Source organism: Giraffa tippelskirchi, chromosome 3 (genome assembly GCF_054371585.1).
Source record: "Giraffa tippelskirchi isolate mGirTip1 chromosome 3, T2T-mGirTip1v1.2.pri, whole genome shotgun sequence".
NCBI lineage: Eukaryota > Metazoa > Chordata > Mammalia > Artiodactyla > Giraffidae > Giraffa > Giraffa tippelskirchi.
Window position 1 is genome coordinate 81164448 of NC_137277.1, and position 26416 is coordinate 81190863.

Sequence of the window (26416 nt, forward strand, 5' to 3'; positions counted from 1 at the left end):
TAAAGGTCAGACTGGGATCTCTCAGGGTGATAATTTAAACCACATCCATGTGAGTAGAAGGCCCAGCACCTTGGGTATGAGCAGTGCACCATGACCACCACCACCACTGCTTGCACCTTCCCCTTGAGAACCAGAAATATTTATATTTCTTTAGTCTGTACTCCTTTCCAGGAAGCATCCTCCAAGATTGTCAGCTTCTTTTTTGGACTCTAGATTTTTTTTTATTATTATTATTATCTATCATTACCTTAGAAAAGAGTCAGTCCTTGGAGAAGTATGCAATTCTTCTAAAGTCATCTGTGACCAGTTGTGGTAAGTAGTTAAATGACATTCGGAAAGACAGGGATCACAATTGTTACTGCTTCAAAGTTCAATGAAACAGTGGTGTCAACAAGCGTATTTACAACACAGTTCAGAATCCTCTGAGCTAATGGCTTGCCGCAGCCTCTTTCCTTTTCGTCAATTTCCTTTCCTCTCTCATTTCCTTGTCTTATGCTCTCCATGTCCTCTTTTCTGACACCCCACACCTATCTTTTTGTGTGTGTAACTGCTTCCCATTTCCCCTCTCAATTTTCCTCCTCCTTATCCTGTCCTCCCCTCCCCATCCTTCACATTGCCTGTGTCTCTTTCTCCTTCTTCTTTATTCCCTGTTCCATGTCTTCTTCTTGTCCTCGCTGGTATTACTGACTTTAACATAAAACAGGTATAACATGAAAATAGTTTTTTGTTATCATTTCCAAATCAAAATTTAAAATCTCATAGACCTCCCTCAGAAAACAACTGTTTCGTTTTTCACTTCCACGTGACCTGTAATTAGTATCTTTCTTTTGAATTTTAAAGTCAGATACATGAAATATTGGCCTTTCTGTTAAGACACATAGATTTTAATTACATTTCAAACTGCTACCCCGTGGGCCCATGATTATAATTTAGTTCCTGCAGATCAATGCCTTGCAATGTAAAAGACCTTGCCTCTAAAGTACATTGTAAGTAGAAAAAGCGACAGGAAAATTGATATTTAAACACTTGGCATATAACATCTAGGCTTTTATTAAAGTGAGAACAATGATAAATACTATTTTTTGACATATCTCTTAGCCTAGTATCCACCAGGAATTCTTAGCAACAGCAACACAGAAGTTACCGTGCCAGCAATTCTCAGGCTGATGAATTATTTGCGGTTTTGCCTCGGTTAACCTAAAATTCCTACTGGTGAATGTCCCCTGCAGGGTTGTTTTTTTTTCCCCCTCTTGTACATTGAAAATAAATATTTTCCATCCTCCTGAATCCACCAGGAAGCATGTGGGATTTAATCACTTCTGTTATTATATTGCTTCTCCCTCGGTGTATTAATGCTCTGGAACTTGCTTAGTCATTTGTAAAATTCAGCCACAGCACTTGCCTCTGCCCTTCTGTGACAATCCATCAAAGGCAAAGTCCACCAGACTTTGTGAGCTGTGTGACTCTGTTTCCTAGAGCTGATGTTTTCTCTTGACTGAAAACCACATTGAACCTCAACATCTGCATCTTGCTTCATTATTTCTAGCAGAATGTAATGTCTGGCTTGTGTGTGTAACTGTGTGTGTGTGTGTTTTCTCAGTTGTCATTCTAGCTTTATGAAAGAATTTTTTCCCATCCTTGATAAGGAATCCACTCATTAGGAATGTGTTTCTAATTCTTAAATTCTGTATAAATGTACAAAGCTAGAGAATAGGGCAGGTTTTCAATATTTGAAATAGGAAATTTGAATAAATAAGCATTAGACTACTTTTTTTTTTAACTACATGGCTTCACCTTTGGTAAACTACTATTTGCTTAAGGAGACATATGTAATAATATGTATATAACTATTATTACAATGTAAATGTTAATTTGTCCATTTTTTTTGTGTTGCAGAAATCCCATTTTTAAGGTCCTTAGTCAATGCCTTTGGAACTAAAAATAACGTTTCCTGTATCTGAATATTAAATTGAGCCTGGCATTTTTACAGAATTATCTCATATGATCTTCATAGTAATCTGATGGTAAAGGGAGACTGGCTGTTATCCTCTCCCTCTTATAGGTTAGGAAGCAATCACTGAGGCCTTTAGGCCACAGGGCCATAAGGGTTAGATTTAGAATTCTCCATTCTTGTATCACTGTTTCTTCTACTCCTGGCTTTGAGGAGATCCAGTAAACAACATCTCCCTTTCTGACTGAGATGAGAAATAAGACAAAAGAGAAAATAAGCATCCAGTTTTGCCCTGTTCTCTGTGAGGGGCACCATCCTTTCACACCAACCTCAGAACCTTCGTATGTAATATGAGGGATGAAGGAGCTAGGAAAATGATTTCTAAGACTCTTCTAGCTCTAACATTTCATCTTAATTATGGATCAAAGATCAGAAACCTTACGAAACCGTTCTGCTCCTGAGTTGTAAAATTAATAGTTTGTAACAAAGATAGGCTTAGTTTTGAATGGACCTCATGTCTGAGCCTGGAGAAGGAAAGTGACAACTCACTCCAACATTCTTGCCTGGGAAATCCCATGGACAGAGAAGCCTGATGGGCTCCAGTTTATGGGGTCGCAAAGAGTCAGACACAACTGAGCGCATACTCATGCCCGTGTCTGAGCCACTCATTGTGTTACCAATTGGCTGCTCCAGAATGTTACAGGAGAGGGGCTCAGGGCTGCCATCTGGCTGGCAATATAGTCTGTGGGGCTTGTAATAAAGTTCTATTTGCACAGCTACACATTTGTGTTTATGTATCTTTGGTAAGGCTGGAGATAATCCATTCCTTGGTATTGTCACTGGTTGATATCTTTAGGAAAGAAATGATTTGGTTCCAGGGTTGCTTTCTGGGTCTTACTAGTCAGACCAAAAAAAAAAAAAAAAAGAATAGTAATAGCAGATAACATATGCTAGGCACTGTGCTAAGATTTGGTTTTCTCATTTATTTCTCAAGAGCTCTGTGAGACAGATATTGTTTTGTTATTGCTCAGTCTTTTAGTTGTGTCTGACTCTTTGTGACCCCATGGACTGCAGCACACCAGGCTCTTTTGTCCTCCACTATCTCCCAGAGTTTCCTCAAATTCACATCCATTGAGTCAGTGATGCTATCTAACCATCTTTTCCTCTGCTGCCCCCTTCTCCTCCTGCCCCCAATCTTTCCCAGCATCAGGGTCTTTTCCAATGTGTTGGCTCTTCACATCAGGTGGCCAAAGTATTGGAGCTTCAGCTTCAGCCTCAGTCCTTCCAATGAATATTCAGAGTTGATTTCCTTTAGGATTGACTGATTTGGTCTCCTTGCTGTCCAAAGAGACCAAACTCTCAAGAATTTTCTCCAGCACCACAATTTGAAGCATCAGTTTTTTGATGCTCAGCCTTCTATATGGTCCAACTTTCACATCCGTACACGCCTACTGAAAAAACCATAGCTTTGACTATATAGACCTTTGTCAGTAAAACTACCGCTACTTCCCACATTTTACGTCTGAAGAAACTGGACTTTGGGAGGTTTAGTAAGTTACCAAGGTTTTCACAGCTAGTAAATGGGAGAACAAGGATGCAAACCAGGTTATCTAATTTTGTCAGGACTCTATACTTTTACTACTATGGGAGATATTAAGGATTATACCTACGCCTTGCTCACATATTCAAGGTTGTAATAGTCCTGTACATGAAAGAAGGCTCTTTGATAGAATAAGAAGTTCAAAAATGTGTTAGAATGCCTTCCAGAAGGTGTGTCAGCAGTTCACATTCATTGACATGAGGTTTTGGTTATTTACAGGCAAAGAACCCAGGAACTGTATCATGTTTGGAGAGTTTGTGACAAGATGCCTCAGGAAATTTCACTGCCTGCAATAGAACCCATTAATGCCTGTGAAGGCAAAGTAGTAATAGTAGTAAGAGGTAACATTTATACGAGGCCTATTGTGTGCCAGGCATTATCTTGAGCACTTTATATAGCCAACACAACAATTTTGTAAGACAGCTCTATTATCAGTCCATTGCACAGTGGAAGTAACTGAGGTACAGAGAAGTCACCTGTCCAAGACTACACTGCTAGTAAGTTGGACAGGCAAGATCTGAACCCAGATTTCTTGGGGCCTATAGAACAATTTGTGTTCTTAAGACCCACAATCTGTAGCCTGTTGTGGTGTAAACAACAAGTAATGAGCTCTTCAACAACATCTTTTCACAATTGTTGTTGTTTAGTCACTAAGTTGTGTCTGACCTTTTGGAACCCCATGGACTGTAGCCCACGAGGCTCCTTTGTCCATGGAATTTCCCAGGCAAGAATACTGAAGTGAGTTGTCATTTCCTTCTCCAGGGGATCTTGTCAACCAAGGGATCAAACTCACGTCCCTTGCATTGGCCAGGGGATTCTTTACCAACTGTGACAACTTTGACATGGACCACACAGTTGGTATTTCTGGAAGCTGGGTAGTGAGTGTACAAGATGAATAGTTCCTTCAGGATGAAAGCTTTAAAAAACATCACAACTGCTCAGTACCAAAACCTACTGAGAAAATTTGTTTACATCATTAAGATTTAACTGGAGGAAATTGTTAACAGATCTCCCATGATATTTGAGTGATACTGATAATTTTTAAAGCAGAGATATAATTATTCTCTGAAGATCTTAAATTGCATATATTCATTGTAGAGTAAGACATGTACGCTTGTTTCTGAGAAAAGAGCTGGAACTTTGGAGTATATAAGCAAAGAAATTATCCTAAATAAATTGCTGTGAAACTTTTTGGAAACTATAGGTGAACTGTAAGTAGGGCATTGGAATTATAGCCATAACAGTGATTTATTGATCCAACAGCTCTTTCCTGTTTGACTGGAAGGGAAGTCCTTTGGCGGCATTTGTTGCTTTAGTCATGGGTTGGTTTGATTGCTAGGGAGAGACACCCACTGAAGCAATCAGAAATAATAAATCGGGTGAGGGATAACATCCCAGAAATAACATCTAAGGAAATCTCACAGAACTCGATACAGAAATGAAGTCAAGCCTTATGGGGATAGAATTCGCAAATTGGAGAGTTCCTAATGCTTCTAGTCGGATTCCTGTTCTGTATTCTGAATGTGGGAGTATATTTGTGTGGAATTTATGATTTATAAAATGCTTCAATCTATACTATATCAGTTCATCCTTACTGCTGTGAAAGGTAAGAGTCATTTTCCCCATTTAAAAAGTGAACAAATGGAGGCTTAGGAAAATTAAATGGCCCAGAAGTTTGGATCTAAACAGTAGCCAGAGCTCAGCTAGGGAATTCACACTTCCTGAGAACTTCCTATATGACGACACTCAGGAGAGGTTTCAAGAGCTTCCCTGGTGGCTCAGATGGTGAAGAATCTGCCTGCAATGCAGGAGACCAGAGTTCAATCCCTGGATAGGGAAGATCCCCTGGAGAAGGGAATGGCTACCCACTCCAGTATTCTTGCCTGGGAAATTGCATGGACAGACGTTTAACTCAGGGGATATATCAGACAATTGTACTTACATATCAACCTTCTGGTTTTGGAAAATTAAAATAAGGATTCTAACTCTACTTTCTTTGGTTATTTCATCATATCTATGAAATGGGCTGCACCTGGGGAAAGATATTTGCAGTTATCATGTGCCTACTTGTTATGAAACAAGAGCTTCAAACTTTACAGAGGCATACTTAATTTATTCTGTGTTTTCCTTCTGCAGAAGTCAAGCTTTGCTAATATATTTAATTATAGACTAGAAAAAATGTGGCCGTGGCATTGAGCTGGCCAACAAGAAGAAAGACAAACAGTATTAACTTCTGACTCTGTTCTAGTACATTAAGTTGAACATAAACTATTGTTTGTTACCACTGACAGATCTTTTTATGGTTTTGGAGCTGCATGTAACATAATGGGCAGTGGCCCCAGGCACAGATAGCTAACTCTTCAAAGTAACGTAGTATGGTAAAAAGAGTACAAGCTTTTGACTCAAGCGTCCCTCAGTTATTAGCACTCTAGCTCAGTTATTGGTAAATTACTTACACGGTGTAAGTTAGTTGTGTTTTCACCTCAGGTTCCTTGAATGTATAATGGGACCAATCATACTCACTTGGCATGGCTCTTGTGAATATTATATGAATGTGAAACACCTGGTCCAGGTACTGGGTCCATGGGAGGCTCTTGGTAAATGATAGCCATCATTTTTATTATCTGAAGAATCAATTAATTCCATAATTACCTCAATTCCTTTACAATTTAAATAGATCACAAGTCTTGTTTAGTAGCTCTGTTAAAGGCTAACCTAGCACATGCAATGCTGGAGTAATTGGTGTGACACTGTCTACTGTATGCTTGTCTGATGGCTTAGAAGACCAAGGTTGAAAGTCAGAGTAATGAACTGCCTGCTGCTGCAAAACCAGATTGCTTTGCAAAGCTGCTGTCTCTTGAGTCAAGTTTAGTGTCGATAGAATCCTGACTTGTCTTTTCTGGATGGATAAGTACACACACACACACACACACACACACGGATAGATATATAATGTATATGTATGTGTGTGTATGTGTGTGTGTGTTTATACACTGGATTTGGCTAAATCTTGAACTTAGTGTGAAGGGAGGGACCTGTGGAGAAATTTCCTAAGGAATTCATGCTATTGATAAGGCATCAGTGTGAATCATCTGCCCACGAAGATACTATTTGTGAGGAAAATAGCATTAGTTCCTCTCAAAGGCATGCCATTCCTTAAATCCCACTTCACAAATGCACACTGAATATCTAATGTCCACCAGGTATGATTATAATAGTAAAAGGCCACATTGCACGAGCCACAACCAGAAATTGTCCGTATGACAATATTAGTTAGAATCTGTCTAAAGTGTATAATTCATCCTTATACTGTAAAAGGAAAAAAAAAAACTATAAAATCTTTCTCTCCAGCATCATGTATGGGTTCCTCACCACCCACACCAAGGGGGCCAGTGTCTCAGTTTCTCACCACGGGGGATTGTTTCAGGAGTTGCTTTCCACTGTTCTGAGCCTCCCACCATATGTTGTGAATGTGTGAATGTGAATGTGAATCCAGTCGTCTTTGCGAGTGTATCTAGACCGATCCTCTTCTCCTTGTCCCTCTGATTGTCTGATTGACTGCCTTTTACACGCTCCTCTCAGGTTTCATATTTGGCCTTTTTTTTTTCCCACTGCTATACATGTTCACCACCCTCTTCTAACTTTTGATCTCAAGAAAGCACATGATACCCATCCCCATACTTAGCCAAAACTTCTTCTGTGTGCTACACAGGTCCAGATCCAGTGTCCTGAGCCCTCAATTGACTGTTGGAGGAGGTAGGGATAGAGCTTAGACTTCCTGTCATGAACCATCAAAAGCACTTACCTTTCCTTGGGAATTTATGAAGGAACCTTGGCCAAGAGGCATTGATTTTTGCATGATCAACCCATGGAAGATTATTTTAATAGTGATTATTCTATGTCATGATGGCTTTAAGGAGATTGAATTATCTCTGATTATTACTGCAGGAAGTACACCTTTAAATCAGTTATTTGCAAGAATATGATCTGTAAGAATTATTTCTCATTTGCTTTTATCTCAGTTGAATTTAAGGAATTTGTGGCTAGGAAATTTATAAGCTGTCTTGATCCTATTTCATGCAGGAGGCCAGTCTGAAAAGATGGTGTCAAATGTTAGGGATGCCCTTGGGTGGATGGTTAGAGAAGACAGGTCAAGGAGATTAGGCAGGTTTCTGTCCCTCATATGTCACTGTATGCCTTATGATTGGAATTAATCAGGATGAATTATTAAGGGCCTGAAGACCTCCATCCAGACTAAATTTAGGAGCATAAGACAAAAAACAGCAGAAAATTTATATTCCAACTGTAAGTCTTTGTTAGCTGCTGTGGATCTGTACCAAAGTTGGTTCAAGTTTCTCTTCAGACAACGTGCCATATAAAATCTGAGTACACAGAGTGGATTTTGAAAATCATGCAGTCCTCTATTAATATCCAGGCTCAGTGCATTGGGTGCATTGCTTAACTGCTTATTGCCTCAGTTTCTGTATATACAAAATCACTGCCATGCGACTCTGATGGTATTCTTCCCAGTTGACAAGAGCAAAGCCATTAAAGGCATCAGGGTCTTCTGTCATTGGTATTTTGGGTGTATTTTTTTGTATTCTGAACATCAAAATGAAGACGGGTGTTAGGACTGCTTGGATGCTCTGGAGTCCAATGTTGGTGAATTGTTTGGATATTTTTACCCCCTGTTGCCTGCTTTGGTGATTTAGTTCGAGATTGAAACAGAGCAGTTTTTCAGGAAAAAGCTGTGTCTGGCTTGGTTACAGTTTTCTTGCTCTAATTGTTGTTTAAAAAAAAAATTCTATGTGATATGATAATAATTTTAGAGACTGCATAGCAGAATATCTTATATCATTTCAGGATTTTAAAATCATTTTTACTATTCTGAATATTACTTAACAGAATCACATACCAAGCCCCATTATGGAGAGTGAAAGATACATCATCTAAAATGGATTACCTATACTTTAGTGTCTTCTTATATACCTACAAGTTTGTTTATTTTGATTAGCCATCTACTCTTCAAAATTGTATTTGTAGAAATTTCTGTTAGATCTTTTATAACATAAAATAGAATGTATTAGTAGTATGAATTTTAATTATATGTATCTTTAGAATTATTGCATATTTATGTTATATGTGAAGCCAGCTGAGCCTCTGTGAGAAAACTACCACCTCTACCAGTTGTCCCCTTTGTTCACACAAGAAAGCATTCTCATCATTTGGATCCCTATAGAAACATAAGAAAAGGATAGTAATATTTATACCATTTCTTTAAAAATTTTTTGAATAAAAGCAAAAACTTCTTATGTGGGAAAATTATTTTTGTGTGTTCATTTGAAGTTTTTGTCAGATGATAAATATGGGTCTTATAAGAAACTTATGTTCAAGGGAGTCTTTGAATTCCCAAGCTGGCTCAGCTAATTCTGGTTGTAATATCTAGGAGAATAGTGCTTGAAGTACTGTCTTTTCTTAGAGAAGAGGATATAGGGCAGGTGTGAAATCGGACAGTTAATAGATCTAAAAGGGGAATTAAGTGCTTTGGTACTTGGACAGTGACATCTGTCATACAAAGTATTATGGAGAAATTAGAGAACTATTATTGCCATGTGGATGCAAATATTGGGTTGTGCCACTTTTGAAAAAAGTTTGCTTTGTGTGTGAAAATAGTTAATTGTTGGTTTTATCCAATTAGAGGTTGGAGGAAATAACATAGTTAACAAAATTATGATTGCTCATTGTTATCAATCTATATTTTTGATTAGATTATTAACTTAAAATTACGTATCAGTAGTATCAAAGTCATAAAAGTTATCAGGACAGAGCAATGTGGAGAGAACTATAGAGAAGGAAGGCAGTTCTGTTTAATAGGTTCAGTTCAGTCTCTCAGTTGTGTCCGACTCTTTGCGACCCTATGGACTGCAGCATGCCAGGCTTCCCCTTCCATCACCAACTCCCGGAGCTTACTCAAACTCATGTCCATCGAGTGCGTGATGCCATCCAACCATCCTATCCTCTGTCATCCCCTTCTCCTCCTGCCTTCAATCCTTCCCAGCATCAGGGTCTTTTCCACTGAGTCAGCTCTTTGCATCAGGTGGCCAAAGTATTGGAGTTTCAGCTTCCACATCAGTCCTTCCAATGAATATTCAAAATGTGGTCCACTGGAGAAGGGAATGGCAAACCACTTCAGTATTCTCGCCTTGAGAATCTCATGAACAGCTTAATAAGTTATCTGTAGCATATGGTAATGTCAGCACACTAAAAGAACGAGAAAAGTGAACCAATTGAGGTGTGTTGTTCTCTGAATAAACATTCCATTTTAGTACCAATAACTCCATGGAGTAAAGTTTTAGTTTAGTGGTTTAGCTGCAGTGTTCCCATGAACATAGTGAGAGCTGGGTTGTTAACTGCTCATATATATTGCTAAAGCACACCCCTTGGACCCCAGTGAATGAAAGTAAAAACAAAATATGTGCTGAACATACTGGCAATGGCAAGAGCTGTGGATCTTCAGTTTTCATTATCGTCCATTGCTTTTCTTGAAAATTGTGAAATGTATCACATATCCAGAGGGGAGAAAATATGTATGTACAGAGTAAAAAAGAATTATAAACTGGACATCCTTCCTACTTACACCAGATTAAAACATAAGATGTTGCCATTACCCCTGAAGTTGTGTGCTGCCCCTTCACAATTTAATTCCTTCCCTCCTGAATCCTACCTCTGTTATCACCATCCTGTAATTACTGCCTTGCTTTTTTTGTTTTATGGCTTCACCACCTATGTATGTTTTCAAATAAAATATGCAATTTTATTTTCTCTGTCTTTCAACTTTGTATAAGTGGAATCATTCTATGTACCTTTTTCTGTTTCTTGCTTTTTCTGCCCAATGCACAGTCATAATATCCACTGATGTATAATATCCCTCTGAATAAATATATCACAGTTTACCTATTCTATAATTGATAGACTTTTGAGTTATTTCTAGGGTTTGTTGTTGTTGTTTTTTCTGTTATAAATTATGCTGTTATAAGCATTTTGTACATGTCCCCTAGTTTACTTTTGTAGTATGTTGAGTAATGGCTTCTCAAAGATGTCCACATCTTAGTCTTCAGAATCTGTGAATATCTTACCTTATAAGACAAGAGGAACTTTGAAGAGGTGATTCAGCTAAAGATCTTGATATGGGGAGATTATTGTGGATTATCTGGGTGGGCCCAGTGTAGTAACAAGTGTCCTCATAATAGAGAGGCAGGAGGGCCAAAGTTTGGAAGATGCTGTACTGCTTTGAAGTTCATTTGAAAATGGAGAATTGGGTCTTGAACCAAGGAGTGCAGGCAGTCTACAGAAGCTAGAAAAGGTAAGGATATGAATTCTCCTCAGAGCCTCTAGAAGGGACGCAGCCCTACTGACCTTAATTTTAGAACTTCTGACCTCCTGAAATGTAAGAGAATAAATTTAAATTGTTTTAAGCCACTAAATTTGTGTTAATTTGTTACAGCAGCAATAGACAACTAATACACGTGAGTGAGGTTTCTTTGGAGCATATACCTAGAAGTAGAATTTGAGGGGGTCATAATTTATGCACATGTTAAAATTACTATTAATGACCAACTATTTTTTGTGGGCTTTCCAGGTGGTTCTAGTGGTAAAGAATGCACCTACCAGTGCAGGAGATGTAACAGATGTGGGTTCAATCCCCGGGTCAGGAAGATCCCCTGGAGTAGGAAATGGCAACCCACTCCAGTATTCTTGCCTGGAGAATCCCATGGACAGAGGAGCCTGACAGTCCATAGGGTCACAAAGAGTCGGACACAACTGAAGTGACCTAGCACATAGCACATTTTCTGAAATAGGGTTGACCAACTGCACTCCCTCTAGCAATGTATTGGTTTCTATTGCTCCACATTCTTGCTAACATTTGATATTGTCAAACTTTTTTTAAGGTTTGTGCTGATCTGGTATGTTGAGAATTGTATCTCATTGTGGTTTTAACATGTGGTTTTCCTTTTCTTGGTGATTAAAGATGTCAATCAATCATCTCGCCTTTTTCCAGGAGATGGTGATACCATCAGCATGATTTATCTGTACTATAAAAACAGCAACACTTAAAATTGTGCACATTATTTCCATTTCATGAAACTTCTTTTCAAAATTATATAAACTTTCCCAGTATAAAAGACTCCTCACAGAATTAATCTCAAAAATATACAAGCAACTTCTGTAGCTCAATTCCAGAAAAATAAACGACCCAATCAAAAAGGGGGCCAAAGAACTAAACAGGCATTTCTCCAGAGAAGACATACAGATGGCTAACGAACACATGAAAAGATGCTCAACATCACTCATTATCAGAGAAATGCAAATCAAAACCACAATGAGGTACCATTTCATGCCAGTCAGAAAGGCTACTATCCAAAAGTCTACAAGCAATAAATGCTGGAGAAGGTGTGGAGAAAAGGGAACCCTCTTACACTGTAGGAGGGAATGCAAACTAGTATAGCCACTATGGAGAACAGTGTGGAGATTCCTCAAAAACCTGGAAATAGAACTGCCATATGACCCAGCAATCCCACTGCTGGGCATACACACTGAGGAAACCAGAATTGAAAGAGACACATCTACCCCAATGTTCATTGCAGCACTGTTTATAATAGCCAGGACATGGAAGCAACCTAGATGCCCATCAGCAGATGAATGGATAAAGAAGCTGTGGTACATATACACAAAGGAATATTACTCAGCCATTAAAAAGAATACATTCAAATCAGTTCTAATGAGGTGGATGAAACTGGAGCCTATTATACAGAGTGAAGTAAACCAGAAAGAAAAACACCAAGAAAGTATACTAATGCATATATATGGAATTTAAAAAGTTGGTAAAGATAACCCTGTATGCAGGACAGCAAAAGAGACACAGATGTATAGAACAGTCTTTTGGATTCTATGGGAGAGGGCGAGGGCAGAATGATATGAGAGAATGGCATTGAAGCACGTTTATTATCATATGTGAAAAGAATCACCAGTCCAGGTTTGATGCATGATACAGGGTGCTCAGGGCTGGTGCACCAGCATGACTCAGAGGGATGGGATGGGGAGGGAGATGGGAGGGGGGTTCTGCAAGGGGAACACATGTACACCCATGGTGGATTCATGTCAATGTATGGTAAAACCAATACAATAGAGTAAAGTAAAAAAAAAACAAACAAACTCCTCACAAAGAGTTTGATAATATTAAACTGAAGAACTGACTTTGTAAACGTTAGGGAGTTATTTTCTAATTTTGGCTTTATTTTCCAACCTATTTGAAGAATGAAGAGTGTTTAGAAAGTAGAGACAAAAGAGTTTCCAGTTGATGGATCCGACATATTTGAAAACATAGTAGTAACAAAGGAAGAACTTCAGAGCAAGATGAACAGATGAGCAGTTCTTGCATCAATTTCTCCTATGGAAGTGATGTGTTCCTAAAAGATATTTGTCTACAGAATCTTCTGTAGGATAGTGTTGATTGCCTCCAATGAGTACTAGATAGTACTAAACCAGTATTATAAGAGCCCGTATACTTTTCTAAAAGTTCACTCATTCTATCATTTAAATATTTAGTTTTCAGAATGTGTTCAATATTGATTACTCCACTGCTATTAAATGTCTGAGAGTCTTAACAGAATTATGTTGCTGTTGTCTTATTGTGGATTGAGATATTCTATTTTTGTTAAATATGTGTATTTATTCCCCTTTACATGCTTTAAAAAAGCTACATTTTCATAAAAATTCATTGCCTGGACACCACTTTGACATTTGGATAACACTAGTTTGACAAATAAGTACATCACACGTGCAGCGCAAAAGTGCAGGGACCTTGTGCTGTTGGAGCTTATCAAATAAATTCTCATATCCTTCCTTGAACATGTCTTCAGATTCTTCCATAATATTTTTAAATTTAGCTTTTGAGGAAGCTTGTTCAGCAAGCAAATTAGTGACTTATTATACTCTTCAACCATGGAAAGATGCTTCTCATCTCTGGTAAGAACTGATCAACTTCAAGAGAAAATCTTTCCTTCAGTTGAATATCTTTTTTTTTTTTTTTTACATTTATCTGTACACAGTTTACAGTTGTCAGTGATATTATGACATCCTGGGCATCTTTTTCCTTGTATTTACTCAGTGTCATATCAAAGACTGCTAGTGTCTGAAGTATGACAGCTTCTCCTTTGACAAGACCACAGATAATTTCCTCTATCTTTGTAGAATTCTTGATGTGAGCTGAATGTTTCTGTAGTTTTAGCATCATTTTTTTAAAACAACACTGGACTCTTGATTAGTCATTTCTTAGCTGTCCAGCATTCATCTCAAAGACCTTGATCTTCCACTGTGTCTTCCTCTTCAAGGTGAGTGTGTCTTGGGCCAGCACCACCACTGTCATCAGGTTGCAAACTCTGGCACTTCCTACTGAGTCCACTCCTGTCACAGCCACCTGTTTCAGGGCCTCAGTTGCCACCCAACCAGGAAAAGAAGAGGCCAGTTACTGCAGGCAGCAAGCTATACACATGCTCCACAGTGAACCCTGTGAATATCCCCTTGAATCATCTTTTCATATGTTTGTGTTTTTGTATTTCCTTTGCTTTGAATACTTGTCCATGTCAGTTGCCTATTTTTTCTACTAAGTAATCCTTTTTATTATTGATTTGTAGTTCTTCATATATGTATATATCTTTCAAACACCACCCCCCCTTACTGGTTATGAAAATGTGTTAGTTGCTCAGTTGTGTCCAACTTGGTGACCCCATGCACTGTAGCCTGCTAGGCTTCTTTATCCATGGGATTCTCCAGGCAAGAATACTGGAGTGGGTTGCTATTTCTTTCTCCAGGGGATCTTCCCAACCCAGGGATTGAACCAGGGGACTTCTCTGGTGTCTCAGTTGGTAAAGAATCTGCCTGCAATGAAGGAGACTCCAGTTCGATTCCTGGGTTGGGAAGGTCCACTGGAGAAGGGATATGCTACCCACTCCAGTATTCTTGGGCTTCCCTTGTGGCTCAGCTGGTAAAGAATCTCCCTTCAGTGCAGGAGTCCTGGGTTTGATCCCTGGATTGGGAAGACCCCCTGGAGAAGGGAAAGGCTACTCACTCCAGTATTCTGGCCTGGAAAATTCCATCGACTCTATATTTGTGTGTAGCATATTGCCCTTTAAATTCATCCACATTGTTGCAAATTTTCACCCTTTTATGGCTGAGTAGTATTCCATTGTGCACATACATACTCACACACACACACACACCCCACATCTTTATCCTTTCATGTATTGATGGACATTTAGTGTGCTTCCATATTTTGGCAATTGTAATTAATGCTGCTATGAACATTGGGGTGAAATTTTTACTCTTTAAAAATTCTTTTCCCAAATGACATTGACAACTAAAAGTAAATTTTAGGGGGGAGGAAATTAGTATTAACAAAATTACTACTATGCACCAAATAGTCAACATAGGTTATTTCACTTAATCCTCACAACTATTTTATTGCTTATTTTTCTCAACATTTATTAAATAACCCTGATGTGTTAAGCTTTGGTTTTTGAGATTTTCTATGTAAGGGATCATATCATCTGCAAAATAATGAAAGTTTTTGTTTCTTTTTTCCTAGTCCTTTAACTTTCCTTTTTCTTGATTTACTATGCAAGGACCTCCAGAACAGTATAGAATATGATTGACAAAAACAGGCATCCTTATATTGAAACTGATCTTACAGAAGATGCTATTAGAGTTTCATTGTTAGTTATGAGATGTCTGTGGGTTTTTTGAAATGCCTTTTATCAGGCGGAGAAAGTACCTTCTATTCCCAGTTTGCTAAGGAGGTTGTTGCTGTTATTTTTCACATCATGAAGAAAGTGAAAGTGAAAGTTGCTCAGTTGTGTCCGATTCTTTGCAACCTGTGGACTATACAGTTCATGGAATTCTCCAGACCAGAACACTGGAATGGGTAGCTGTTCCCTTCTCCAGGGGATCTTGCGAATCCGGGGATTGAACCCAGATCTTCCGTATTGCAGTCAGATTCTTTACCAGCTGAGCCACTAGATAGATGTAAAATTTTACCCAGTTTTCCTACCTTTATTAAGATACAATATTTTTCACCTTAACATGTTAATGTAGTGAGCTACTTTAGTTGATCTTCTCATGATAAACCAATCTAGGATTCCTACAAAATACCAACTTGGTCATAACAAATTATCTTTTTATTCATTGTCTGATTTGTTTTGTAAAAATGTTTATTTTTAGAGGCTTTGAATCTGTATTCATTCATTAGTGAGATTGGCCTATAGTTTTCTTTGCTTATAATATCCTCATTTGGTTTTGAAAGCAAATCTATATCACAAATGATTTTTTTCCACTGTGTGGAATAGCTTGCATAAGATTAGAATTTCCCAGTGCTCAAATGTCTTGTAGAATTTCCTGGAAATCTGTCTGGTTCTTGTGTGTGTATGTGTGTGTATGTAATAGGACTATTTTGAACTGCTAATTCAATTTCTTTAAAGCTTGTAGGACTCTTAATATTCTCTATTTTTTTATGAGTTGTTTTTTTAAACTGTATATATTGCTTATTTCATAAGTTTTCAAGTTTATAGACACAAACGTGTTCATAATGTCTTATCTGTTTAATCTCTGTAGCAACTATAGCTTTGCCCTTTTTATTCCTGATTTAAAAAATTTTAATGTCTCTCTTTTTCCCCTTTGATTATTTTCTCCAGAGATTTTTATGTTTTGTTATTTTTCTGACCTCTGTTGGTCCTCTTCATTATATGTTTATTTTCTTTTTCATTAACTTCTGCTGTTATTATTATTATTTTCTTTCATCTTCTTGAGTTTGTTTTGCTGTTATTTTTTCTAATTCCTTATGGCTGGTTGATCACTTCAATAAGTTGTGCTTTGCTTTTTAATGGAAGCATCTAAGATGAAACTTTTAAGAACCTCTCTAACTATATCCTACCATTTTGGTACATAATATAATTTCCATTTTATTTATTTTTTGATTGATAGCTTAGAAATGTATTTTAAATTTTAAAATATTTTTCCTCTACTTACATGTTTTTTTAATAAAGTACATTGGGGTGAAATTATATGTTCTGCATGATACCAATTATTTCACATAACTATTTCAAACTGGCCAGTTTTATGACCTAGCTCTTAGTCAGCTTTCACAAATGTTCAATGTCAACTTGCCCACTTATATGAAGTGTCCTGTTGTGGGCTTTAGTGTGTCCCCAGATGTATCAGATGTACGGTGTACTTATATATGAGCATATGAGTGGATGGGTTATGGTGGGGGACATAATACCCAATGATGCCCATTGATAGTCTTTCTTTTTAAGTAAGACAGAGGGACTGACTTAGAGGGACTCACTAGTAAGTTTTAAAGCTGAAGTTTCCATAGATATCAGAAGTGTATTATTGCTCTGTCTAAAGGAGCATGTGGAGGGCTTATAGATCTGAGCAACCAAGGATTTGTTGTGATTTCTGCTTTTGTTATTCCATCCTATGCAGTTCCAAAACCAAGGAAGAGTTGTAATTGGATTAATTGATTGCTCATTTTATTGAAGCATTTCAGAAGTAAATTATGATTCATAGAATGGTCCCTGATCCTGTTTCTCCTGTGAGAGTGAGTGCTAGCTGATACGCCCAATCTTTCTAACCCAGCAGAACCCAGACCTGCAAAATATGATGAACGGTATAACTGACTGGCTCTGCTAAGGGCTTGATCTAGTTCATAAAAACACGAGTGTAGCATTCTGCCAGCTGGCCTAGGAAATATTTGGAACAAGGCAGTAGGCAGGAGACCAGTTCTAGGAGGCACTAGAACCAACTCTGTCCAACGTAGAGTAACTTAGACAAGGCTGCCAAAATAAGGCTGACTCAGTTCTCTAGCCAGTGTGTCTGTCTAGAAGACTCCTACTTGCAAGCAAGTCTTAGAAAGTATCCTGGCACTTTATCCAGGAAAAGGCACCCTGGGTGGTGAGTCCACTCCTATGTCTCTCTTGACTATTTATGAATGAGTCCTGCTGATGAAACAGTCCTCTGGTGGAAACAAAGCATGTGTTGATGCCTTCAGTTTGATCCATTACTCTTCCTCTCAAATTTGAGGGCTAGAGAGGCATGCCCCCAGTGTTTTGTGGAGCACATGGCCATATACCTTCTGGAGGGAATCTGAGTACTCTCAGCACAGCTGCTTGTTTGCAGCCAAGCTAGGGTGAGCACCAGGGAAATAAAGCCTGGCATGGGAACAGGAAAGAAATGCTTCAGGGCCACAGTGGCTGACAGTGGGGATGGGAATATGTATGGAACCAGCCAGGCCCAGGGACTAACCTAGAAGATCAGAGGGGAGTAGTGACATGCTGCTCCCAAGTCCTCTGTGCAGTGAGTGATGCAGCTTTCTCTAAACTGGGTCTTCAGTGGTTGAACACACTCTTGTGGCTAGAAGATTTGTTCTTATCATTTTCTTCCAAACTTACATCTACCGGTTTAATAGTTTGGTGAGAATTTTGTTTTAGAAACCAATATGAGGCTACTGGTTTTTTATTTCTAGTATTCATCCTTTTTGTAAATCAAATGTTTTTTATCATACTGTATATGCTATGGTGCATTAAGATGTTGTGATGTTTACCAGTTAAATATGAAGAGGGTCAGAGTCTGAGAGAGTTGAAAGATCCATCCATTTCACATATTAGAACATTGATCAACTATAGTATCTTGGCAGTCTTTTTGTTCTTAGTTCTCTGTGATTTTCAGAAAATATCAAATTCCTTTGATATTCCGTGTAGCAATTCAATTGTGCTTAATTTTTATGGCAAAGAGCTTTATAGCCAGGATGATAATGACTTTAAAAAATGCTATGCCATTTTTCACATAATTTATTATTTGTGAAGATTGACCCACTCTCATTTTGAGAACTGTCCTTTGGTATATCTTACCTATCTATTTGACTTGCAACCCAATAGTATAATGACTTCTGTTTTTTTCAGGATACTTTTGAAACCATAGTGCTGTCCCGAATGGTAATCCCATCACTTTGAGGGAATTGTTTTTAAACTTTTTTTTCCTTTGTCACTTTCCCATGTCAGAATAAAATTATATATAGCATGTATAATAATAACCTATAATACTTTTTTATAGTAGTGCATATATACCATAACAATTTCCTGTTGAATACTTAGATATTTTTTATTTTTTACTTATGAATTTCTAGAATAAAACTACTGTATTGAAAAGTATGAATATTTTAAGGGTTTTTATTACTTATTGCTATGTGCACATGGGCTTAGTCCTTCAGTCGTGTCTGACTCTTTGCGACCCATGCACTGTAGCCCACCAGGCTCTTCGTCCATGGGATCTTTCAGGGAAGAATACTAGAGTGGGTTACCATTTCCTCCTCCAGGGGATCTTCCTGATCCAGGGATCGAACCCGTGTTTCCTGTGTCTCCTGCATTGCAGGTGGGCTCTTTATATTGTATTCTCACCAGCAATGTAGTATACAAAAGTATTTCCACAAAAACTTTTAATTAAGTTAGGTATCTTGACACTTTAAATTTTAAATCTTTGCCAATTTTATAGAAAAACTATAACTTGTAACTTGACAGTTTTCATATATTTATATGAAATATGAAACTTTTTTCCCATCAGTATTTTATTTTGTTAATTTCCAATTCCTACCTATTGCTCATTTTTCCTAATTAATTTGTAAGAATTCTGTATGTTTAGGATTTAACACTTTGTCAGCCAAGTGTGTTTACATTTTTTCAGCTTTATTTTATTCTTAATTCTTTGTATTATTTTTGAGATTTAAAATTTTTAATTTCTATTAGTCAAATCTCTCAGTGTTTATGCTTCCTTCTTTTGGTATTATGGGTTGGGAGACTTCCCCTTAAGAGATGAGATAAATTTTCAGTTATATTTCTTCAATTCTTTTATTATTTTACTTCTGGCATTTAATTTTTTTAATTATAAAAATGTTTTAATATAATTTTCAAGTAAAGTTAATGATGATTTAGTTTATTATGTCATTATTCATTCTTGTACTGAAACTTTTCACCATTTGTATTTCTGATAAGAATATTAGCCAGAAAAAGAAAACAATGTTAGCTGAAATGAACAACTGAGAGAAATAGAACTGATTTTACTTTTACTGATTGTTTTGGTTAAAGGGTTGGTAGAAAAGAAGAACAACATTTGAACATAAGGCTACTGACTTTTTGAGTGAAAATTTAGGATTTATTTGATAATATGTGGGATCTATGCATTCTCATATTATTGACTATTATAATTAATACTAAGACTGTTTTTTTATCATAGTATTTCATGTTAAAATAAGATGTTTCTTGGCAGGGTTTGAGTAATCTGTCCCACATTTGCAGTTCATCAAGAGATGAGTATATTTATCTCCTTATTCAGCTCGCAATTATTTGATGTATAATGTGAGAAAAGAATCTTACTTTCCCCAAATATGTGACTAAACTGAATAATTTATTATTTTCTGACTGATTTGAAATGATACTCTTACTAAATACATTTATTCACACACATCTATACATATGTGTATATACACATATAAATTTGACTTTCTACTCTCTTTAATCAGTTTTATGAACCAGTATCATACTTTTAATTATTGTAGCTTTAAGATATATTTTAATATTAAGTAATCATGTATTTATAATCATTTTCTCACAAGAAAGAATGATTCAAAATATTTTTAAAACATTTGAAAATGAGTTTAAAAATATTTTAGAACTTTTACAATATTTAAAAGCAAACTTTAAAATTACTTTTTAACATTAAGCTTTTGTCATACAGAAACAGTCACTTCCACTTATTAACAGTAAAACCTAATTAAAATATGTATTAAAATATAACATTTACACTTTATACTAGAAATTACTATATTTTTCACAAATGTGGGAAAGTCATATTCTGATTGATACAGCTGTTTACAAATCAGTTACATTTAGAGGCCATTTTTCAGTTGTCTCTGTTGCCCAGAGTGGGAAGAACAAATTGGCTTTCTGGTTGGAGGTGATCCTTGTTGTTTTTTGTTTTTTTAATCCCAGAGCTTTTACTTAATTTTCCCTTCCAGTTTTATCCAGATACAATCGACCTACAGCACTGTATAAGTTTAAGGTGTACAGCATAATGATTTGACTGAAATACATCATAAGATGATTACCACAATAAGTTTAGTGAACATCTATGATCCTTTATTGAAGGCAAGAGGAAAAGAGGATGACAGAGGATGAGATGATTGGTTAACATCACCAACTCAAAGGACATGAGTTTGAGCAAGTTCTGGGAGGTGGTGAAGGACAGGGAAGCTTGGCTTGCTGCAGTTCATGGGATCTCAGAAAGTCGGATACGACTGAGAGACTGAACAACAACAAATGATCTTGTATAGATACAGAAATAAAGAAATAGAAAGAAATATTTTTCCTTTGTGATGAGAACCCTTAGAATCTACTCTCTTAATAACTTTCGTATTTAACACACAGCAGTGTTAATTGTTATGTTGTACATTATGTTCCTAGCACCTACTTGTCTAATAACTACAAGTTTGTACCTTCCTCCAATTCTGCTCCCACCTCTGGTCACCACAAATCTAATCTCTTCTCCTATGGTCCTTGTTAAACGAATGAGGCCAAATCTCGAGTGTGTCACTGTTAATCTTGACTCCTGATTTAGACCTGGCTTTCCATGCATCACTGTTTTGACCTTGGCTTTTCCTATAGTCCCTGGTTCCTGACTCTTTGGTGTCTGAACCATAACCCGATGTTGACAGTTTTTTGTCCATAGTCACAGACTTCTTGGCCTTCTTGGTTCTACCTGTAGGCTCACCTCCCTGGTTCACCAAAGTCCTTAGATGGCTCCACTGTGCCAGGAAGAAAGGTGCTTCTAGCCTGCTGACTTACCATGGCTGTCTCTTCATGTGGTGATGTTTGGCTCAGACATATTAATTATACATAATAAATCTTATAGAGCAGGGAGTTGCATTTTAGCTCCACATACAATTTATCTGCACACTTACAATATATCTTTAATAGCAACCTGTGCCATCTATTAAAGAAATTTAAGATTTCATCATTTTGTTTCATACCCTACCACCTCATCAACTTTGGTTTCAGCTGTGCTGTGGTGCTCCCATTTTCCTGTGTCTTGAGATATATTTGTATCTCTTATAAGCAAGATAAATAATAATGGCCATGATGACAACAATAAGACAGGACCAAACAAAAGTGCCAACTAAGAGAAAGGAAGAAAAGAGAAATAACATCAGCAAACCAAGTTTACTTTAGCAACACAGCTGAAGGAGGGTAACTTGGTAATGTGTGTGTACTAAGTCACTTCAATCATGTCTGACTCTGTTACCCTATGGACTGTAGCCCACAAGGCGCCTCTGTCCATGGAATTTCCTAGACAAGAATACCAGAGTGGGTTGCCATGCCCTCCTCCAGGGCATCTTCCTGACCCAGGGATTGAACCAGGATCTGCTGCACTGGCAGGCGAATTCTTCACTGCTGATCCACTGGGGAAGCCCAACTTGGTAATAACAATGACCAAATAGCAAAGTAACTTGGTAATAACAATGGCTGTTTTTAAACTTCATATTAAATTCTTTTATAGTGTCTGTTAACCACTAATTCAGTTTGGAAGACTTAAATGAATTCAAGTGTGTCCTTCAAGCATTTACCAAATAAGGCTGACTTGTACATATTTATAAACTGCTCTACCTCCTACCACACCACTTCAGGTACTTAAGAGAGTAACACTTCAAAAACATACATACTTTTTGGGAGTATTATGTAGTATTTAAAGCTCTACACATTTTGTTTTTGTGTGTGTGTGTGTGTGTGTAAAAGAATTCAGAGGGAAGATTTTTGTTTGCTGTTGAGAAATGACATTCTGTGAATACATATTAAGAACAACAGAGATAATTTTGCACTTTTTCTCTGCAAGTATCAAATTAGGATGCTCAAAGCATTAGCTATCTAGTTACCATATGCCATGTCTTTGTTTTTGTCCAGTGTATTCTCAAGCCTTCCATCAATTCAGAACAATTAATTATACTTCTTTGTATGGAGAAAAGCAGAATAGTACATTTCAAATCATTAAAGACTAATCAAAATTTTTGAAAGCTTAGCTTTCCAAGTAATTTTGGGAAAATAAGTGGTGTTTATGATCAGTCATAAATGTGAGGAGATGCTTCTATGAATTGGAATTAAATGGGTGTTACTAACTGATGTACCAATAAAAGCAGTTTTCTTTTAAGCTTCAGACAGTTGGTCAATCTATTGGTTTGCATTTCAATGGCTTATTCATTTTATATTTTATATTTTCATTAGCTTCTCTTCATTGCAGCTCCATAAGGCATTTGAAAGGGGAGGTAGCTGAGATGTGGGACTAAACTTGGTCTTCAAACCTTTTGTTGTTGGGAGAAGGGCAGTAGGGTTCTGGATAAGATATGCAGGCCAGTGCACTAAGCCTATGAGGAAAGTGGGTGGAAAACATAACCAGCCCAACCAAACCAAAAGCTAACAGACGAATGTTCTGAAAACTCGAAAGTAGTAGTTCACAAGGACCCTCAGACCCCTGGCGGCCTTGGACTTATTAAAGGACCACTAATTCTGTGGTTCTTAACTCTGACCAACAGTTTGAAGTCAGATCCCCTGCACAATCCCTCCTCCCACCAGTTATGATTTAATTGGTCAGGGTGGGGCTGGGGCATGAGTAGTTACCTAAAGCTCTGCAAGTGATCCCAGTGTGAGGAACAGTTGCTAGGAACTGCTCTGTTCTTGTGAACACCTAACAACATCTGTAGACTGAAGTATTACCATATATATACACCTGTCATGTATTACTTTTCCTCTGTCATCTATGGAAACAATAACTCAGATACAAATTCATTAAATGTTTCATGGAGTTAATAGAAGCTTTTTTGTATTTACTTGCTTTCTCATCTATGTCCCATCATGTGGACATTTTCAAACTTGAAGAGTTTGATAACCTTGGCTATGACCTTGGCTATGAAGGGCTCAGGGTAGAGTTGAGATTGTTGTTAAAACAATCACCCTTGTAGGTGGTCATGACTAGTTCTTGGCTAAATCACAAGCCCTGGATAATCTTACTCTAAAGTGTTGGGGAGAGAGCTCTTAAATGCAGAAAGGGTAAAAGAGACTTGTGTGAGGCATCCTTGCTATGATTCTAAGAACTGAATGAGATCCTTAGCTCTGGCTCCTGCTTTGGGGAGCCTTGAGTGGCTTCTTTGAGAAAGTGAAAAGAAGACAGGATAGATTCCCTTTTGCTTTGAGGTTTCTTATGTGCCTCTGAAATAATGTCTCCCTGGGGCAGGCCGGGTTTCTTGAGTACAGTGAACGTAGCTCTTTCTTTCAAGGACCTGAAGGCTCAGACTGCAGAAGTTAGTTCTGTCTACAGCCTAAGTGGACCTTGTGGGTGGGACCTGCTTTCTGGGTGTGTTCTGTGGCATCACGTTCAATCCAGAAATGTGCAGAGGAGGCTGCAAGCCCAAGATCCTGGCTCAGAAGTATATCTACCTATGGTTCTCTCTGTAGTGGGCACAGGTCAGTTCCATTGCTAAAAAGACAGAATTGCTTTTGGCCATATGTCTTGATCTTTTTAAATATTAAAAATCATAGCTGGGTGTCAAATGCAAAAGGTAGTTCTGCACAGAAGGCACTGGGATCCGTGCACTTCTCAAGAACAGTTACACTTAAGATATCTGTGGTAGGAAAAATATTATGACATAAAAATACTTGAAGCAAGAAGAGTCTGCCACAATCATAAGAAACTCATTCCAGAGTTTAACAACCTTATTAAAGAAGCCCTTACTTTAATTTATTAGAAATCTCTCCTGTTATAGATCATTTCTTGTTTTTTTATCCTCAGGGAGATGAATACAAATTGGACACCATTCTCCATGTGGTATTTCATTATCGACCTGGAGGCATTTATTAATTTCCTATTTAAGTTTCCATCTCCAGCAATAAATAGGCCCAGTATTTTTCTCTTCTTACTTCCCCTGTCTCCTCCTTACCTGGCCTTCTGTGAAGCTTTGCTGGTGTGTGTGGTGAACTCCTGAAGACCTCTGGTAAAGTTATTGAGCAGAGTCCTTCATTCTTATCTAAATACTCCCTTCTTGGGAACTTCCCTGGTGGTCCAGTGGTTGAGACTCCAAGCTTCCACTGCAGGAGGCACGAGTTTGATCCCACATGCTGAGTGGCCAAAAAAAAAAAAAAAGAAGGAAAATTAGTCTCTTCTTTGCATTCCAAGTCCATTTCCTGAAATTAGAACACTTTCCTATCTACCTATCTATGTCTCAAACATGGTGGTGCTACCACCGTGTGAGTGGCCCATGGTTAACTAAATCGCAAAACAGCCACAAGGGAACTCTTATTTCCCACTCAGTTTGTCGCCTTCCTGTGTTCATCACTCAGTGAATCTCTGCACTGGATACATGGAGTTATTTTTTTTACTTCTCTATTAATAGCATTAGCAACCTTACATCAAATTAATCAGCAAGTCCTATTGATTCTACCTCCTAAATATCTTTCAACTCAGTCCTTTCCATCACCCCTCCCACCGGTAGCCGCCATCCCAGTCTAGAGATGGTATCTCTCTCACCTGGATCTCTTATTTCCTGCTCATTCTTTACATTTAAGCCATCAGAACTCTTTCTAAAATGAGGGATCAGTCACATTACTCCCTCCTACCTTGTTAAAACCCTCTAGTGACTCCCCCTTCCTCTGTGGTAAATTTACAATTCAAAACCCTGGTTACTAAGCACCCTTTCATCAGCCTCCAGCTGCTCGGTTTTGTTCCATCTCTGGCTCTTCCCTAGAGGATCATTTTCAGCTTCTTTCAATTCCTCAGATTCACCAGCTTTCTGTTGCCTCCGAGTCTTAAATACTATTCCCTCTTCCTGGGACACTGATCCTTTGGCTGGCAGCTTAAAAATTTCACTTTCCTTGAGAGATCCACCCCCACCCCACCCCTGCCCCCATACTGTGTGTTCCACAGTGCCCTAAGTTTCTCTTAATACTATACTCACTTGTGATCATTGCTTGGCTAGCAAGAGCTATTTTTTTTGCTATCTTCCATTTTTAAGCTTTCATTCTTTCTACAATATCAGAGTAATATGTCCCTTTATCTAGTTATCCTTAGTTCTCTTCATCTCCTGCCATTAATTTATACATCAATTTTGGGCTCAGCTTTCTTAATTTTCTTAAATTGGAAATTAATCTAAAAGATTAATATAATTAGGAACGTATGCAATTGTATCAACTCTTCTGACCTCTCATTAGATGAATTATATCAAATTTTGAGTTAATTTGGGAGAATATTCCCATAAATAGTGTGATGAAGACATGGACAAAGTATGTTTTACCATGCATTATATTTAAAAGACCATTAAGACTTAATGAAATGAATCATTCTTCTCAGCTTTTAAATTGGAAGATTAACACTTACCACATATATCAATATAATTATCTTTTTCTCCTCTAGTTACAAGTTTATCAGGTGAATGCAGAGAGTTAAAAAGAGGGTGAAGAGGGTTTACTATATTTTTGTTCCCCTTGGTCATGACTGAGCACCACTATATCTGTTGTCTTCATGTGGCTTTGACTATTTTGGCAATGAATACCCCATAGTCTTATTGGTTGATTAACTCAGAGTTGAATTGTGGTGGATGAGGCCCTTCTCCAGAGATACAGACCATCACAAAGATAAGAGCAGAAAGGCTTGCCTATTCCAGAGTGGATTTTCAAGTCCAGTCTCACAGGGTCCACATCACTAATATATAACCACCAGAA

At 37.7% G+C, this 26416-nt stretch overlaps 1 protein-coding gene and 1 pseudogene across 1 annotated transcript in view; one reads left to right on the forward strand and one right to left on the reverse strand.

Moving 5' to 3' along the window:
• Nucleotides 1-26416, forward strand: part of PDE11A (phosphodiesterase 11A) — a 403729-nt gene that overhangs the window by 28508 nt on the left and 348805 nt on the right. The window lies entirely within an intron of this gene.
• On the reverse strand, nt 583-13880 carry LOC145542495 (cytosolic 5'-nucleotidase 3A pseudogene; annotated as a pseudogene).